The 17,287-nt window shown below is 43.4% G+C and overlaps 1 pseudogene; it reads right to left on the minus strand.

Moving 5' to 3' along the window:
- Positions 1-8,058: 8,058 nt before the first annotated feature.
- LOC144256955 (sulfotransferase 1A1-like) lies at positions 8,059-15,930 on the minus strand (annotated as a pseudogene).
- Between the last annotated feature and the right edge of the window lie 1,357 nt (positions 15,931-17,287).

Consider the following 17,287-nt stretch of genomic DNA (forward strand, 5'->3'; position numbering starts at 1 on the left):
CTTTCTTTAAATTTAGATTCTCGCCCAATGCTAAAACTAAATATTCAAGGACATGAATTTAATGGGCTACTGGATACAGGTGCAGACCTTAGCATCATCTCTCGTCAAGAATGGCCAAAACATTGGCCATTACAACAAGCCACTCAAACGCTTCGAGGCCTAGGAGTGGCGACTAATCCCCATAAAAGTGCAATGGTATTAGATTGGAAGGATCCTGAAGGATGTGAAGGAACTATACAGCCATAGGTATTGGATCATATTCCTGTAAATTTATGGGGACGAGATGTCCTAGATCAATTAGGACTAACATTAACAAATAACATCAATCCAAATGTGCCCACTATTATGACTAGACAAGGTTTAGGAAAGGAAAAAGATTAGGAGAACAAGAACAAGGTATAGCAGCACCAATATAAATAGATCAAGGAACAGACAGACATGGATTGGATTTTCAGAAGGGGTTACTGAGACAATAAAAATTACTTGGAAATCAGAAAGACCAGTATGGGTTCCTCAGTGGCCCCTGACTAAAGAAAAGATACAAGCAGCCCATGACCTGGTCAAACAACAATTAGCAGAGGGACATATACAACCTTCTGTATCTCCCCATAATACTCCCATTTTTGTCATCAAAAATAAATCTGGTAAATGGAGATTATTGCAAGATTTAAGAACCATTAATAATGAGATGGTTATTATGGGACCTGCTCAATCAGGGATTCCTCAATTGTCTGCTTTGCCAAAAACCTGGTACATTTTAGCTATAGATATTAAAGATTGTTTTTTTTTTTCAATTCCAATTCATCCTGAGGATAGTCCACGTTTTGCATTTACTATCCCTGCACTGAATCATGTAGGTCCTGGTCAGAGATATGAATGGAAAGTACTTCCTCAAGGGATGGCTAACAGCCCAACTATGTGTCAAATTTATGTTAACAAAGTAATCCAGCCACTTAGAAATCAAAATCCTGAACTACAAATATTTCACTATATGGATGATGTATTATTAGCACACAAAGATAAAAACACATTGCTAGAATGTTATGCCACACTTACAAACTTATTAAAAAATTATAATCTAGAGATGGCGATAGATAAAGTACAATTAGATTTTCCAATTAATTATTTAGGAGTTCTATTATCCTCAACCGTGGTCCGTCCACCAAAAATTCAAATACGAGTAGATCAACTCAAATCACTGAACAACTTTCAAAAGTTATTAGGAGACATAAATTGGATAAGGCCTTATATAGGTATACCAACAGGAGAGTTGGGACCTTTATTTGATATCCTAAAAAGTCCATCAGATCCAAATTCACCCGGAATGTTAACGCCTGAAGCAAGAAAGGCATTAAAAATCATTGAAACATATATGGAAAATATGCATTTGGATAGAATTGATATAATTTTGCTTTTATTATTTATTGTACTACCAACAAAAAATATTCCTACAGGAGTATTTTGGCAAGAAGGTCCATTATTATGGATACATTTATCTTATTCTCCTAACACTGTTCTTACTAGGTATCCTGAGGCTGTAGGACAATTAATACTCAAAGGAATAAAAGCAGCAAAGGGAGTGTTTGGAATTTCTCCCAATAAAATTATTACTCCATATACTATGGATCAAATTGATGAGTTAGCTAATGAGTTAAATACTTGGGCAATTATCATGTGCAAATCTAATGTTTCATTTGATAACCACTTACCATCTAATCCTTTATTGTTTTTTTGGTCATTGCATCGTGTAATTTTTCCAAAAATGACAAGAAAAACACCTATCATGAATGCTCCAAATATATTCACTGATGGGTCAAATAATGGTACAGCAGCAATAGTTACACCTGATCGAACTTTTACATTTTTAGTACCCAAACAATCAGCTCAAAAGGTAGAGCTTAATGCAGTATTACAAGCTTTTGTGATGTTTAAAGATTCTGTATTTAATTTATTTTCCGATGGTCAGTATATAGTTAATGCTGTAGTATCCCTTGAAGATACTGGTAGGATTTCCCCTTCCTCTACTGTTTTCTCTTTGCTTTCCACTATACAAAGTCTAATCTGGGACAGAAAAGATCCATTCTTTATAGGACATATCAGGGCACATACAGGATTGCCTGGAGCCCTTAGTTTGGGCAATGATTTAGCAGATAAAACTACACATCACATACATATTTTCTCCTCACTAGAAGAAGCTACAAATTTTAATAAAAAGTTCCATGTGAATGCTAATACTTTACAAAAGCATTTAAAATAACTAAGGAACATGCTAGACAAATAGTAAAACAATGTCAAAATTGTGTGACCTTTTTACCTCAAGTTAATCTTGGAGTCAATCCTAGAGGACTGATTCCTAACCATAGTTGGCATCTAGAAGTTTGCTGGGGCCACTGTGAGCCAATCATCAGCTGGCAGCTGGAAGTTTGCTGGCAGCTGGAAGTTTGCTGGGACCCCTTCGGCTGTGGCTCTCAACATCCTAATTGCAATGGTAAACCTAAGACAGAAGGCTGACGCCTTGAGGTCAGCTCATCCGATGATGGGTAAGGACCATATGTAGTATTGGACAACCTAAGGCAGGCACGGTCCCTAAGCCACATGCTTGTTGTTTAAACAGAGAGGGGGAGATGTTGAGAGCCACAGCCGAAGGGGCCCCAGCAAACTTCCTCTGCCAGCAATCTTCCAGCTGCCAGCTGATGATAGGCTCACAGCGGCCCCAGCAAACTTCTAGCTGCCAACTGATTGGCTCCTCTGCAGTGATGCTCATTGGGCTGTTTCCCCACCCTTTCAGACCATGGAGCTGCTCATTGGGGGACTTTTTTTTTGGCTTCCCCACGCAACCCAGCCAATTGGCCTCAAGAGCAGGAGGAGTGGGGGAGGTTGAGAGGCTTGTGGGAAGCCGGTGGTGGCAGTTGGGCTCTGAGGGAATTCCTGAATTGCTGTGTGGTGCGGTGTGTGTGTGTTCTAAAAATGAAGTTCATTTCTTTTGACAAGTGGCTCCTGAGTTGTGCCCAGCCAGACTGCGGCACTTGATCAAAAGGAGCTTTGCCAGGCCTTGGGTATCCTCAGGCCTTCTGGGAAGCCATAATGGAAGCAGATATGCCCTCTCTGTGTGTGAACTATGCTTATAGTAGACATATGAGGGGAAAGGCCTGGTATTGCACACTGATTGAGCTGCGCAATGCAAGTGTGCCTTCCATTTAGCTCTGCCTGTGATCCCCCACAGCACCTGAGAAGGGTTTTCATCCTTATGTTATCTCCCCGATTGTTTCATATTTAACTGATTTATTTACACATTTTCTCATTTCCCTAATTACATAGGTGATGATATAGGTTCATTTACTAAGGTTGTGGCTTTGATTTTGATAATTACAACAAGGATTTTGGTTGGGGACAACATCCTCCCCTCCAGGCTCTTCATGGTCTTGAGCATGGACTTATCACCATATGCTTTTGCTGCTGCCCATGAACAGGCCTTTTCCTCAGGGATGCAGCAAATGGAAAAGGCTCCTTGAATGTCAGCCCATATGAAATCCAACTTGATAGTCTCTCAGGGTCCTCTGAGCATCCACCCAGTTTTTGTTGACTTTGTGTTAAGTCAGTTTCAGGGAGCAGCAATGTGGATCAAGGTGTATGATTGCCTTGTGGTTGTGGTGAACTTGCACTGGGATCTTCCTGTGTAAAAGTATGATTTAACATTGCTCAGTTGCTATGGCAATGCCTGCCCATGGTCACTCTGTTCAAAAACTCAGAGTTATCACCGTTAACCTTGAAACTCAGACACAAATCAGCTTTTTTATGATAAAACCTGTACAATAAACATGCCAAGCTAGGTCTGGGTAATTGCATTATCCTCTGGATGTAATGTCCCACTTGGTCTCAGCTTTCTATGTGTGTCTGTTTATCTTTTCTAATCCCCCATCACCCTTTGCCAGTTTCTGAATTATCAGCCATTCAGGTCACAGCAGTTGGCATCCCAGCAAGGACCAGACACAGGAGAACTTTGAGGATTAGGTGAGGGGATGCCTCTGGAGGATGCTGTCATTTAAATAAAGGTGAGGAATGCAGTATAGCTGGGTGTAAAACATGAGACATAGAGGATCCAGTGTAAGGGATCTATGTTGTTTTGCTTATGACTATGCTTAAATCAAAGAAGGCACAGTTGTCATAGTTTTTAAAATTTTTCTTACTAAAACTTATCCCTGGTTTTCTAAAGAGGGAGTAGGAAATGTAGAGAAATGAGAGAGACTTTGTAGACAGTTGTGTGCTAGGTGTGCAGCCGGGGACACAAATAAGATACCTGTGCTTACTTTTACTTTATGGCCTTCTGTGTGAGATTGTCCCAACCCATCTCCTAAAAGTGTGAGATGGTCGACTTCTGACATGATTCCTGGCTTTAAAAACATCATTAAAGGTTATAAATACTTAACAAGTTAAGTGTTACTGACAGAACCTTTCCCTCCTCCACCAGAGCCTTTGCCTCCTGAGAGTAAAGAGGAATTGGAGAAAGAGGGGACTGACCAGGACAATATTAGAATAATAAGTACCCAAGTCAGCAATGTTGTCACTGCTGCAACAGGGTCTTCCAAGAAAAAATAAACCGTACCACCACATCTTAAGAAAGTAATTTTGCAAAGGAAAAATAGTTAAAAAAACCCAGCCTTCCTTTCTTCTTACTTTCTGTTAGATCTCTATTTCTCCTCAGCTAACATTTAACAGGTAAATTACAGAGCCTACTAGACTTACAAGGCTTATGGAAAACTGATTAAGACAAAATAAAAAGTGTTCCTTTTAAATCCAAGCCACTTCTGGCTTGGCTTGCTATCTTATCTACTTTCACACTCTACTGGTCTGGTTTCTTAACAAGTTCCTCCCAAAATGCAATAGCACAGAAAGAGAAAATGGAATGAACTGAGTCTAATCTAAGCTAAAAGTGTACTCTGATTTGATAAAGATATCCTACATACTCTTTTATTAAAGAACATGACCATGTAAATTTTTTGTTTAGTACGCCAGTTTTAAAAAATTCTGTCTTTTTGAGATCATGGTTTTATGGTGAATTCACATTTGATCTTATACACCTAAATTAATGTATTTTTCTGATCAGTCTTATTTTATCTAACCACTGAGGTTTTACACACTGTCTTTGTTCAGAGGCTAATTCTTCTAGGGTCAGCTCTTGAATACATTGAAAAAATTCTTTTTACTAAATACATAGACATGATGACATCAAGGACAAATGGCCTGCTATCTGAACATTTGCTTTCAGTGTACGTCATGGCTGTTAGATTTTATACCTGGTACTTCCAACTGTACAGGCCTGCCCTACATTTAAGTCATAATGTAAAAGTCTGATGGGCTCTATTTCAGTGTCTAACAGGTTAAATCTAATAGAGGCTTTAATAAACACCTGTAACATTGCCTCCTACCTGTGGAGCTCCAGTCACATAATCTTGTTTCCTGTCTGTTTTGTGTATGTGTCACACCTGTGTATTGTGTTGTTATGTCTACATATGTGTTTTCCATAAGCCTTGTAAATCTAGTAGGCTCTGTAATGTTCATGGTATCAAAATTGGCATAGAGATAAATGAGCACTCATAAATTAAAATTTAAATAAGAAATGAATCTAAATAATTTTATTTTATGTGACTTAAAAAAAAGTTCAGTTTAGGGGCTGGGTTTATAGCTCAGCGGTAGAGTGCTTGCCTCACACATGTGAGGTACTGGGTTCGATCCTCAGCACCTCATAAAAAATAAATAAGTAAAATAAATAAAGATATTGTGTCCATCTTTAAAAAATCTTTAAAAAAGTTCAGTTTAAATTGGGTAAACACATAAAAGTAAAGGTGTCTTTTAAATGAGTAACTCATGATTTTCTAGGTGGTCAAACAATAAAGTGTTGGTTTCTACAAAATGTCTAAGATGTAATATCCTTTACATCTAGGATTTTTCTTCACCAGGAAGGAGATAGTCTAAATTTGTTTATATCTTGGCTTTTATAGTTAAAAATAATAAATTATATTTAACATAAATGAGATTAATTTTCATAAATGTGTTTGTCAATGGAGACATCTGATTAATTTACAAAGTTAAAGTCCCAAAACATCAACTGCTAAATATAAAATCAAATACTCTTCACTTTTTAAATTCCATAAAAATATATCTAACCATTGGAGGTGTTTTCATAAATTGGTATATGTAAAAGGTTTGAGATTGCTTTGTTTCTATGTCTTCACTAGTAAAGGAGTTACTGGGAGTTGAAATTTTATCAGTTGTAATTTTATATACAAAGAGTGTGAGACATTTCAGTTTGGTTTCAATTAAAGTACTATAAAACAAAAGTATTTTATCTTATTAAAGTGGAGTGATATGTCTAAATTAAAAAATTTCATAAAGATTGTCTTAAAATGTAATTTTTTTGGTGGTGTTGGGGATTAAACCCAGGGCCTTGTGCATGTGAGGCAAGCACTCTACCAACTGAGCTATACCCCCAGCCCCTTAAAATGTAAATTTTAAAATGATGTGAAGGTTATAGGTATGAAAATATATTTTAATATACAAAGTAAAAGTAAACAAAAAGTCTAGATTGAAATGTCATTTATGTGATCAAGTAAAAAGTTGAAAAATGTTTAACTTACATAAAGTTTGTGGAGGGTCAATTTCAAAAAGTGTGTTTGTAACTAATTTGGTTATATATAATTAATACAATCACAAACACAGTTATTTAAGGCTTTTTCCTGTTTAAAAAAAAATCCCAATCAATGAGGCTGAAGGCCTTCAACAGGGTTTCTGGTGTGGAACATGCTTACAGAAACAGATAAGAAGAAATGCTTCTTTTCACAGCCATCTGTTACATTTCAAAAGAAAATAGTTAGACTCCTAGGATGGTTATTTATAATCCAAAAGGGTTTCTAAAAAAAAAGACTGGAAAAGGAAAACTGATCCTTTCCCTAGAAAAGTCAAATATTAATATACTGATATAAACCAAAATTTAACCCACTATATATTAACTTAATAAGGATTACATAAAACATTAATGTACTCTTATCCAACAAGATAATTTCTTATGTCTGTTAAGTTTTATTATTTAGAGAAACTAGTCTTAGAGGAATTGACACTTGTAAAATTCTAATTAAACAACAACTGGTTATTTTAGATTACACTATATCACTAAGTCAAAATTTTTCTTTAAAAGCTAATTATGGTTAATATAAGAACATCAGTGTAATTGTGGTGCACTTACTGCCTTCTTTGTGTTCTAGCTTTCCTATTCAAGTCTTTAAGATATAAGGTTTAGGGGAACATTTTACCAAAATGGCGTTCTCCAACTAAAGTTCTCTGGTCTCTTACAGATTTACATAAAAAAATAACAAATTTTATTAGAAATTTATGTATGTCATCTAGTATTTTGTAATTAAATAAAAATCATCTGTCATAAGTTATACAATTTGTGTTACTCTTTACACAAGGATGGGAACTTAAATACATTTTAAAAAGACAATAAGGAGAGCCTGGTTTACTTAATGGTTGACAATATGGGATATAAAACATTTTGCCATTTTCCCACAAATGGGGGTTAAAAGCTCTTTCAACTTGTTTGATTCAAGTTTCAGATGTAATGTTAGATTATGTTAAATGATTCATATAGACTCAAGAAATGATATGTAAAAACTTCATAAATTAATATTTGAGAAAGAGACTAAGATTAGTTTAAAAAATGAAACACCTTACCTAAGATTTGTCAAGAGGCCACCTCACCTGAATTAAGACTCTGCCTCTTCCTTATTCTATGGTAAGATTACTGCTCAAGCTAAGTTCAAAGGATAAATTTTTGTTATGAGGATTGTTGTAATCTTGAAATAAACAGGAAATATAATACGTAGCTAAATTAAACTTTGGGATTTAAAAAATTATGTTTGTCAGCTCATAGCTATTGTGCAAAATAAATATATTTTTATTATTGTGAATCTCATTTTGATTTTCCTTATAAACTGTATAGTTGTGGTCTGTTAGTGCCTTACGTAGGGCAACTTCTAATATCACAACCTGAGTTAATTTGAGTTAATAGGCCATCACCTATAAGACAGAAAAGAAAAGATGTAAGTCTGACTTCTAATACTTATACTGACCCATTTCATAATTTTGTTGCTCAACTTATTATTATTATTATTATTTAAATATCTATTTTTCGATTTTAGGTGGACACAATATCTTTATTTTACATTTATGTGGTGCTGAGGATCAAACCCAGGGCCTTGCATGTTCTAGGCAAGCACTCTACCACTGAGCCACAACCTCAGCCCCCACTACTACTACAACTACTACTACTACTACTACTACTACTACTACTACTTCTTCTTCTTCTTCTTCTTCTTCTTCTTCTTCTTCTTCTTCGTCTTCGTCTTCGTCTTCGTCTTCGTCTTCGTCTTCATCTCCTTCTCCTTCTTCTTCGTACTGGGATTGAACTCAGGGGCACTCAACCACTGAGCCACACCCCCAGCCCTATTTTGTATTTTATTTAGAGACAGAGTTTCACTGAGTTGCTTAGCTTCTCACCATTTCTGAGGCTGGCTTTGAACTTGCAATCCTCCTGCCTCAGCCTCCTGAGCCACTGGGATTACAGGTGTCCACCACCACACCCAGCTTCAATTTATTATTAAAGGCAGGAGTTGAGTGATACTATTGGTGGGGGCTGGCCTTTCTCTCTTTGTGGTATCATTTTCAGTTCAAAAACAATATTGATTTTAGAATCCTCACATGCTTGACAGGTGATGTTTGCTAAGTTTCCTGGTCAAGTAGAAGATACACATCAAATCATTTCCTAGTACTTAGCTGCTTTTGGCTGCTGGGCCATCCTCTATAATTTAAAACTGATCATGCTCTAGATTATACCAGTTCTTCTTTTGGATGGTTTTGTGATCAATATCCTATTGTCCACCAAACTGGCATCCCTTAAAATCCTCAAGGCCAGGCTATTGTAAAACAGGCTCAATTAACCCTTAAGTTAAAGTTACAAAAAGGGTGAGATAGAACCCCCGCCCCCACAATTGTTTGAATTGTGCTCATTTTGTTTTAAAATTTTTAAAACTGTGATGTCCAAGGTCTCAAGGCTGCTGAGGGCCATGTGACTCCCACTGCACAGGCCCATCAGGCTTAGTCTGGTGGAGAGACTTACAAGGAGGACAATAGAATGGGCCAAATCTGGTAATACTGTGGGGTAGAGGCCATGCCTGTGTCTTTCCAGAAGGTGCAGCTCATCCTATCTGGGTACCTGAGTGTGCTGTTCACCATCATCATGAGGATCTTGAACTACAGTTCAAACAACTGAAGAATCTGAATATCAGGCTGAGCAGATGGTCAACTAGCAGGGAGATACTCCAGCCACCATGTCTGTGACTCTGCTGGCTTTATTGACCTGTCAGGTAAGTAGGGTTCATCAGGAATCCTAGTGGATTTATTTCCCAGATCCACCTTTAGTGCACCCAGCTGTGTGTTTTGGAGGATCCATTCAGGATTTACTACTGATACTCTAATGATGGAAGATTTTTCAGATAAGCACATGACACCTGTTTATTCAGTTGGCTTTAGTTATACTGGATAGAGTGGGCATCTACCTGTATGTTGGTCCCACATTAAATATGCTGGATGTTTAAGAGTAGCTCCAGAGGAAAGGTCAGCATATGGGGAAGCCAGAGTAGCCATTATCCCTGGCCCCTGGGATTTAAAAATTTATGTCCAGACAGTTACAAAAATGGGACTCTCCAATGACAAAAATGTTTCCCACAAAGCATCCACCAAAACCTTACTGCCCTAATCATGCTACAACAGAATGGGATACCTTTCCTAAGTGGGTGGAATGTGCCAATTTTATTTTATTCTGGACTGGTCTCACAGATTTGATAAGGGGCAGCCACATCAGAAATTTATGACTCCTGCAGGATTTATAGGTAATGTTCTGATCTCTGGTGGCATACAGTCAGGTCTATGGTGTTTGATAGCCACCTTATATTTTATCAATGATATTGGCAATTCTCAAGCTGATCTTCTGGACAGGAGTTGTAGAGTAATTCCTTGCCATGGCCTTCAAGCCTGTGTGCAATCCCCTTATGTTTTAACCTCTGGGAACGGAAAAGTAAGTAGAACCAAAGAAAAATGCCATGTAACTTGTCAAAACTGCAATCTGACTAATTGTATTACTAGCTGTAATAGAGGGCAGGGCGTGCTTGTGTTATACCATTCCTCTTTTATTATGACTCCAGATAACTTTTTAGAGCCCTGGTATTCTGAGACTGACATTCAAATTTTATAGTAGATTTATTTCCAAGTGGAAAGACACCAACCAACATGCTCTTGGTCTTGTAAATTTGGAATACTTACTTTGATAGCTGTTTTGGTCTCGGCCAGGACATCTGCCATAGACTTATCCAAAAGCATTCAAAACGCTCGTTTTCTTAATGATTTGGCTAATACTACTACTAATGCCCTGCAAAACTAGGCAGATATCGATGATAAGATAGAAAGAAAAATCAAATGCCCTGGAAGCCATGGTCATAAATATAGGAAAGGAGCCTGTATACTGCCACTAATCACACTATCCCCAGAGAGCTGGGGGGGGGGTGTCCTGTTCACTACCAGCCTTGGAGAGATGAGAGAGTGCTCAGAGTTTCTGAGCCCTTACCAGATGAAAAAGCTGTCCCACTCCCCAACATCACTCCAATATTAGAAGCATATTAGAGAATTCCCCTGCAGGTCCCCCCAGGCCTTCACAAGCCTCAGGGAAAGTGGGGTCAAGCTAGGGCCCCTTGTCACCTGGAAGGATGATGTTTTCTGGTCCCCCAGGAGAAGGTCCAGTGGCTCCATAGCCTTGGACATGATATGGCCTCTGGAGTCCCTGTGAAGACCATGGGTTTTTCAGAAATGTGGGATGTGAGGAGAACATGGGGTTAGAGATTGAGCAGGAAAATAAGGCTGACCTGAGGCAGAACTGGGGCAGAAGTATCTGCCTTTACCAGGGGTTGTCAGGCAGACCTTGCACAGACGTCCACGAGACACAAGAGGAAGCTGGAGAGCCAGGTGGGGGGTTTCCCTTGAGTGAGAAATGAGGTCATCCTGCCCACCGTGAACCCTGGGTTTGTATTTCTTTTCAGTTTTTTTCATTTGCACTGCATCTTCCTGTGTTGCCCACACTGTGAGTCCTTGACCTGTGAGCTCAGGTGCCCTTCCTGCCTCCTCCTCCGAGGAGCTGGGACTACTCCATCCTGGCTCTCCCCTGTGTTTTCAAGGCAGGTTTCTCAACCCCTGAGTTCCTTCCACCCACCCCCTGCCCTTACTTCCTCCTGAGAGGGGATGTGCTGGTGAAGCTGGGGGTCGTGGTGGTGACAGGTTAACCCTCCTGGTCCCAGGGGTCATTTCCTGAAGATTTCTAGTTCCTCTGACCCCCAAGTGGGAGAATTAGTGAGTGAATCTACTCACGAGGACCCCAGAGGGGCCCATCCTCCCCACAGTGCAGGAGAGATGCCGAGAGGGATCGTCAGTCCTTTAAGAGCCCCAGCCTACAGCCCCCGGCAGCCACCACTGCAATCACCTCATGGTGAAGGGAGCCCTCCTATATTCTATAGAGGAGAAGTGACTTGTCTACAGTCACATGGCTTGCATAGAGGGTGAGACCAAGTGGGTAGACAGGGACATTTGTAACCTGCCTTTAGCATTACCTATCCAGGTAGATAAGGAAGAAAGGACAAGGAATGGGGTTTTTGGTTGTCCCTGCATGGTATGGCCCAAGCTGTACTGTGTCCCAGACACCCATCCCAAAGAGCTCTGTGTTGTCCCAGCTCAGGCGGTCACTCCTAAGTTGGGCAGCAAAAGCTGCTCCCAAGATGTGCTTGACATGGTTGGACAACCTCTGCCTGCCCGGTCCCCCAGTCACAGAGCCCAGGCCAGGTGCATGGGAAGGGCTCTAAGAGACAGGAGCAAGATGCAGACTTAGCCCATGACTCAGGATCTGCCCTGTGGAAGCCGATTTTTGGTTTGCTTGTGTGAAAATGAAGGTTAAGCTCTTGCTTTGATTCTGCAAATTTTCCTAAAGGCAGTAGAATGAACGGGACATAGCTTTCCTATGTTCACATTTCAACACAGGACCAGTGAACCACCACATCATGGCAACCACAAGATGGGATCCAAATTAGAATAAGTTACACTCCTTGTTGTGTGTAATATAGCCAAGCACTCTCTAATGACATGTGTATTTAAAAACACATAAAAAGAAGAAAAAATAATTTACCTTAAATATGTCTCATTGTTATTTTTATACTTTGGTCCTGCAGTAGGAAACATGTATCACGTAGGCCTTTTGGTTCATGTCCCCTCATTTTATACCACTGGCCAAACAGTAGGTTTATTTACACTAAAACCCCCACACATGTGTAGTGTGTTGCACTAGGATGTTGACATGGCTGTGGTGTCACTGGGTGAGAGGAGGTTTCAAGCTCCTTCATGTGCTTGCTGTGTGGCCGTCCTTGGGTGAACTTTCCTTATGCAGCCCAGGACTGTCCTCAGAGTTGCCCTAGTTCTCCCCAAGACAGAGGTGATAATGGCCCACACCTTCTGGTTCTCCCTTCTTCTGTGATCCAAGGCCTGTGCCTCCCTCCTACCTCCCACCACCCACTCTGCTTCTTGCTGTGGGGGAAACTGGGGGCTTGGCAGAGCCTCACCCTGTGTCCTGAAGCAAGGTCCACGTGTGGCTGCCACCCAGCTGCTGCCTTCCAGGCCCACAAACGCCATTGCCTCGGCTTCCCCACCTGTCTTGCCATGGTGGGCAGACCCCTCGGCCCTTGGCCTTGTCTCCTTGCCAGTTTGGTTTTGTTTGAAGTTGAGGGGTACATGGAGCCATGCCTGAGAGGCCAAAGGTCCACGCTGAATGATTGGTTCTCAATTTTGGGTGAATAGATGATTAGAGAAGTGCCCAGAAGGGTAAGGCTCCTGTGGGTTTTGATGGCCCAGCACACTCAGGCCAATGGTGCCCAGGTCAGGAGACAGAGGTGACTGCAGCTCCAAACCACCCTTTGGCAACTTTGTAGCTCCTCCCCTCAAGGGTGACCACTGTCCCCACATCTCATCACCCTGGCAGTTTAGCTTGTCAGAGTCCCAACTTGGACATCTCGTGGATGGGCAGGGAAGGGGCTGGACCCTTGGTGGTAACTGGGGAGGTGGGGGCTCCCTGCTGAGCTCTTCTGACAGCATAGGGCAGGGTGCTGGGGGTCTCAGGGCAGGTGCCCCTCCCTGGGGCTTCAAGGGCATGCCTCCTTCCCTCTTGGCCAAGATCGTGGGTTTATACAATGATTTGGAGCCTCCTCAGAAGACCATGCGCAGAGGGGTGCTGGTGACCTTGCTGCAGCAGTCAGCCATGATCCTGCCCTTTGAATCTAGAAGCCTGGTGACAAATGCGCGTGGCAGCTGGCAGGGTGGGCCTGGTGTTCAGTCCCAGATTAATATTCCTTCCACTCTCAGGCCCCTACTCCTCTGTGGAGACACTCCAGCCTCAGGGGACTCTGTGCCCAGACCTCCTGACTCGGTTTTCATCCTTCTTGCTGACACTGACCCAGGTGAACTGGTCACATGTAACCCGATGCAGGCTGAGCACTCTGTACCTGTACCTCCAGGATACCTGCCTGCTGCCCTCTGGGCTGTCTTTGATCTTCTTAACACAGGGGAACTGAATGGCATCTGACCCCTTGTCATTCTAGCATGACCCTTTGGGGATGGAGTCTCACCCCTCCTCTCCCTGCTCTTTGTCTTCTGCCCTAGGCCACCTTCACTGAGGACCAGCTCTGGAGCAGCAGGGAGTGGGAAGGGGATCTGGACCCCTTGACTTCAGAGGGGAAGGTGAGGCCTTCAGGTGCCTGGAACTCTCAGGGTTCCTGCTGGTCCAGGGCTCCAGGCCAAGAGGAGGCTGGCCTGTCCTGGAAACCTCTGAGCAGCGCCTCCTGCCTGCATCCTGCAGCCCATAATGAAAATTCCACCATATGTGAAGACATATCCTATGCAGATGGCTGCTTCCCTCCTCTCAGTTTGGCCCCAAAGTACCTGGTGGCTTCTAAAGCTTGTTTGCTCCCTGAGCAAACACAAGTGAAGTCCCCTCTCTGGTGTCACAAGGGAGATGGCCACTTCCACTTGGAAATATCTCAGTCTGAGATTTTCACTCTGGGACTTTTTCTAGACCCATTCTGTTTTTGATCATGGAGTGAACCCCCCTTGGTGCCTTAGGAGAGAGGAAGGGAGAGTCTTCCTTCAGAACTGTGGTCCCAGGCTTGGCACAGCCTTGGGCTTGTGTAACTGACCCAGATGCTAAAAGATAAGGGCTGAGCTGGGTCTTGAGCTGGGCTGGCTCTGAGGTTCCATGCCAGGAAGGCAGTGTGGGGAGTCCTGGGCTGGGTGGGCCTGCCAAAGGGGAGGGTCCTGAGGGCCTTGTCAGGTCCCCTGAGGTTCCTTTCCCCTGGGTGGGACATGGATAGAAATACCAAGTGTTCTCACCTCCTTCAGGTCTTCATAGAAGAGGTAGAGCACAGGGTGGGTGCAGCTCAGCTCCCACCACTCCTGCACGTGCTGGTACCACGACCCATAGGACACTGGGGAAGAGGACCAGCAGGATTTGGTAAGAGTTTTAGGTGGCCGTCCTCAGCTCCAGCCCTCTCCTTCCTCCAGACTGGGGCCCACCTTGTCCGTCCATGAACTTCTCCAGGAAGCTGTCCCAGGTGCCAGGGTCAGGGTGCACCTTGGCCATTTTGTAGAAGTTGTAATAGGAGACAGCCACGTCCTTTGCATTGCGGGCAACATAGATCACCTGCAGGGACAGATGACACCCACTGCCAGCTACACCACCCCATGCACACACCCCAGGACAGCCTGCCCTCCTGGTGCCTGGCCCCCTTCACAGCACCCCTGTGGGGGGGTCCCCTTTCAGCTTGACAAGGGAACATGCTTAGGCCTTGAGGCCGACTTGCTGGAGACCTCAGGGATGGCTATGGCAGCTGGGATCTGAACTCAGCTTTGATCGGAGACTCCTGGCTGGTCCCTGGAGTCATACTTCATACTATCTCACCCCTTGAGTTCCTCCAAACACCTAGATGATAAGAAGGCAGGCAGAGAACCCTCCAGCTCCTCTGTGAGCCTCTGAGCACCAGGCTCCCCTGCCCTCGGGTCTGCACTGAAGAGTCTCCCTCTCCTCCTCGTCTTGGCCCTGCCACAGTGAGGACAGGTGGCCTTCCCACTTGTGCAGAGACAAAGGTTGAAGAGGCTTTCCCTGCAGAATAGGACCAAAGCTGGAATAAGATAGTGAGCCCATCTCCTAATCGCCTTGATCTTCTCATTCAGCAGACTCTGGGGAAGCAGGGCCAGACCAGATATATCTTGAGAATCTGAGGGGCAGGTGTATCTTTCAAAATTTCCAGACCTAAAGTGCAGGTAGGAAAAGGTGTGGTGTGCTGGAGCCCAGTCCTTCTAATACCACATGATACAGTAACCTACCACTCTCACCTGTTGTAACCCCTAGGCACTTGAACTCCAGGAAGGGCACCCATAGACAGATTGGGGCCTGGTGACACTACTCTGGGTCACCACCCTGGTATATCATGTCCATTTTATGTCACTTATTCAAGTGATACCTGTAAGTGAAGGAAACAGAGGTGATCAGGGTGGAGGGCCTGGTCCTATTGACCGAGTTCAGGGTTGCAGCCCCAGTGGGAGAGCAGGGAGACCCTCCTCACTTACCAGACTTGGGGTAGGTGCTGATGAGCAGGTCATCAGGCCATGTCTGGAAGCTCTGAAGTGGCCCCATCACCTCTGCAAAGTACTTGATGAGCGGGATGAGGGTCAGGGTGCACCTTGACCTTCTGATCCATTGGCCAGTGGGTGGGAGATGTCCTGAACCAGCTCCATGCTGCTGAGCCAGGGGCCAGCGCCTGCTCTGCTTCTCTGAATCCCTTCACAAAACAGCATTTGCTGGACATTTGCTTTGAAACAGGGACTTTGAGGCTTCAGGAGGTCCAGTGACTTTCTCAAGCTCACTAAGCTAGTAAGTGGCAGCTGGACTGGAAAGTGGTCTAACTCCAGTGCACTGGTTCACAGGTCATGCTGCATCTTCTGATTACTTGCAGAACTTTCCAGGACCCCAGTGCCTTGCTGCAGCCAAAGCAATATAAGCAATTTCTGGAGCTGCAGTCCAGAAACCATTTCAGAAAATTTCCAGGAAATCTTAGGAAGCACTTCAGCATATGAGAAATTCCTCCAGGATCTGCCCTTTGTTTTCCTTTGTTTTGAAAGGTTTATGGTGCTGAGAATGGAGCCCAGCATATCCTGCCTGCTAGCTAACAGCTCTACCATTGAGCTCTGTCCTTGCCCAGCCTGCTCAGACTAATTGCTCATTGGCCAGCTTGTGGCTCTTACTACATTCTGCTCACATCACAGCGGACATTCAATGGGTTCCTCCTTGAGCTCCTTGGTCCTTTCCATCCAGAAACACAGTAGGCCAGCTTTAGCAGGGATTCAATGTATCCAGCCAATCTCCATCTAGGCTCCTGGACAAATATGACCAATTGAAATGAGGGGAAGAGTCCAGAGGTTCAATGAGTTCTCAGAGGTAATCCAGTTCCCGAAGTACTCCGTATATGCATACCTTCAGGAGAAGGCAGTAGACAGCTTTTTCTAATGGACCATGTAAAGGAGGGAGAAGAGGGGAAAGATGGGGTGTGGGTCAGCTCACCTTCCCTCTGGCTGAAGTCTCTGGAGACCAAGGGATCAGTCCAGAGCAGCCTCAGGCATTCCAGGATATGTAGATTCTGAAAACCAGGGCAAGTCCAGAGTGCTGAGTGGGCAGGGCCAAGGGACTGGGGTGGAGCAGAGCAAGGAGGGCTGTTTTGAGGCAGCATGAGATAGAAAAGACAAGGATGCCAGAGCCTACTAGCCCTGGATGAGCCCCTGCTTCATGGCTCCTATGGGACCTCAAGGAGTGTGGCTCATGGCTGGAGGAGCACAGCCCACAGGTGCTTTTTTTTTCCTGGGCTGAGGAGGCTGGACAGGAAGATTACAGGGTCACAAGGAGGGAGAGCTCCCCACCTTCTCTGCCTTTTCTATTGGGATTAAAATCAATTTGTAGCTTGGCACCGGAGTTGGGAGTCTTCTGAATCTCCTAAGAATAGTGAGTCCTTAGTGTCAGCTGGACAAAAACAGGCAAAGAGGCCTTTGGGCTGGGCAGAGGCTGGCCACATGGTAGGTCCACTGGCCCACCCCCCCATTT

The sequence above is a fragment of the Urocitellus parryii genome, chromosome 9 (genome assembly GCF_045843805.1).
Source record: "Urocitellus parryii isolate mUroPar1 chromosome 9, mUroPar1.hap1, whole genome shotgun sequence".
Lineage (NCBI taxonomy): Eukaryota > Metazoa > Chordata > Mammalia > Rodentia > Sciuridae > Urocitellus > Urocitellus parryii.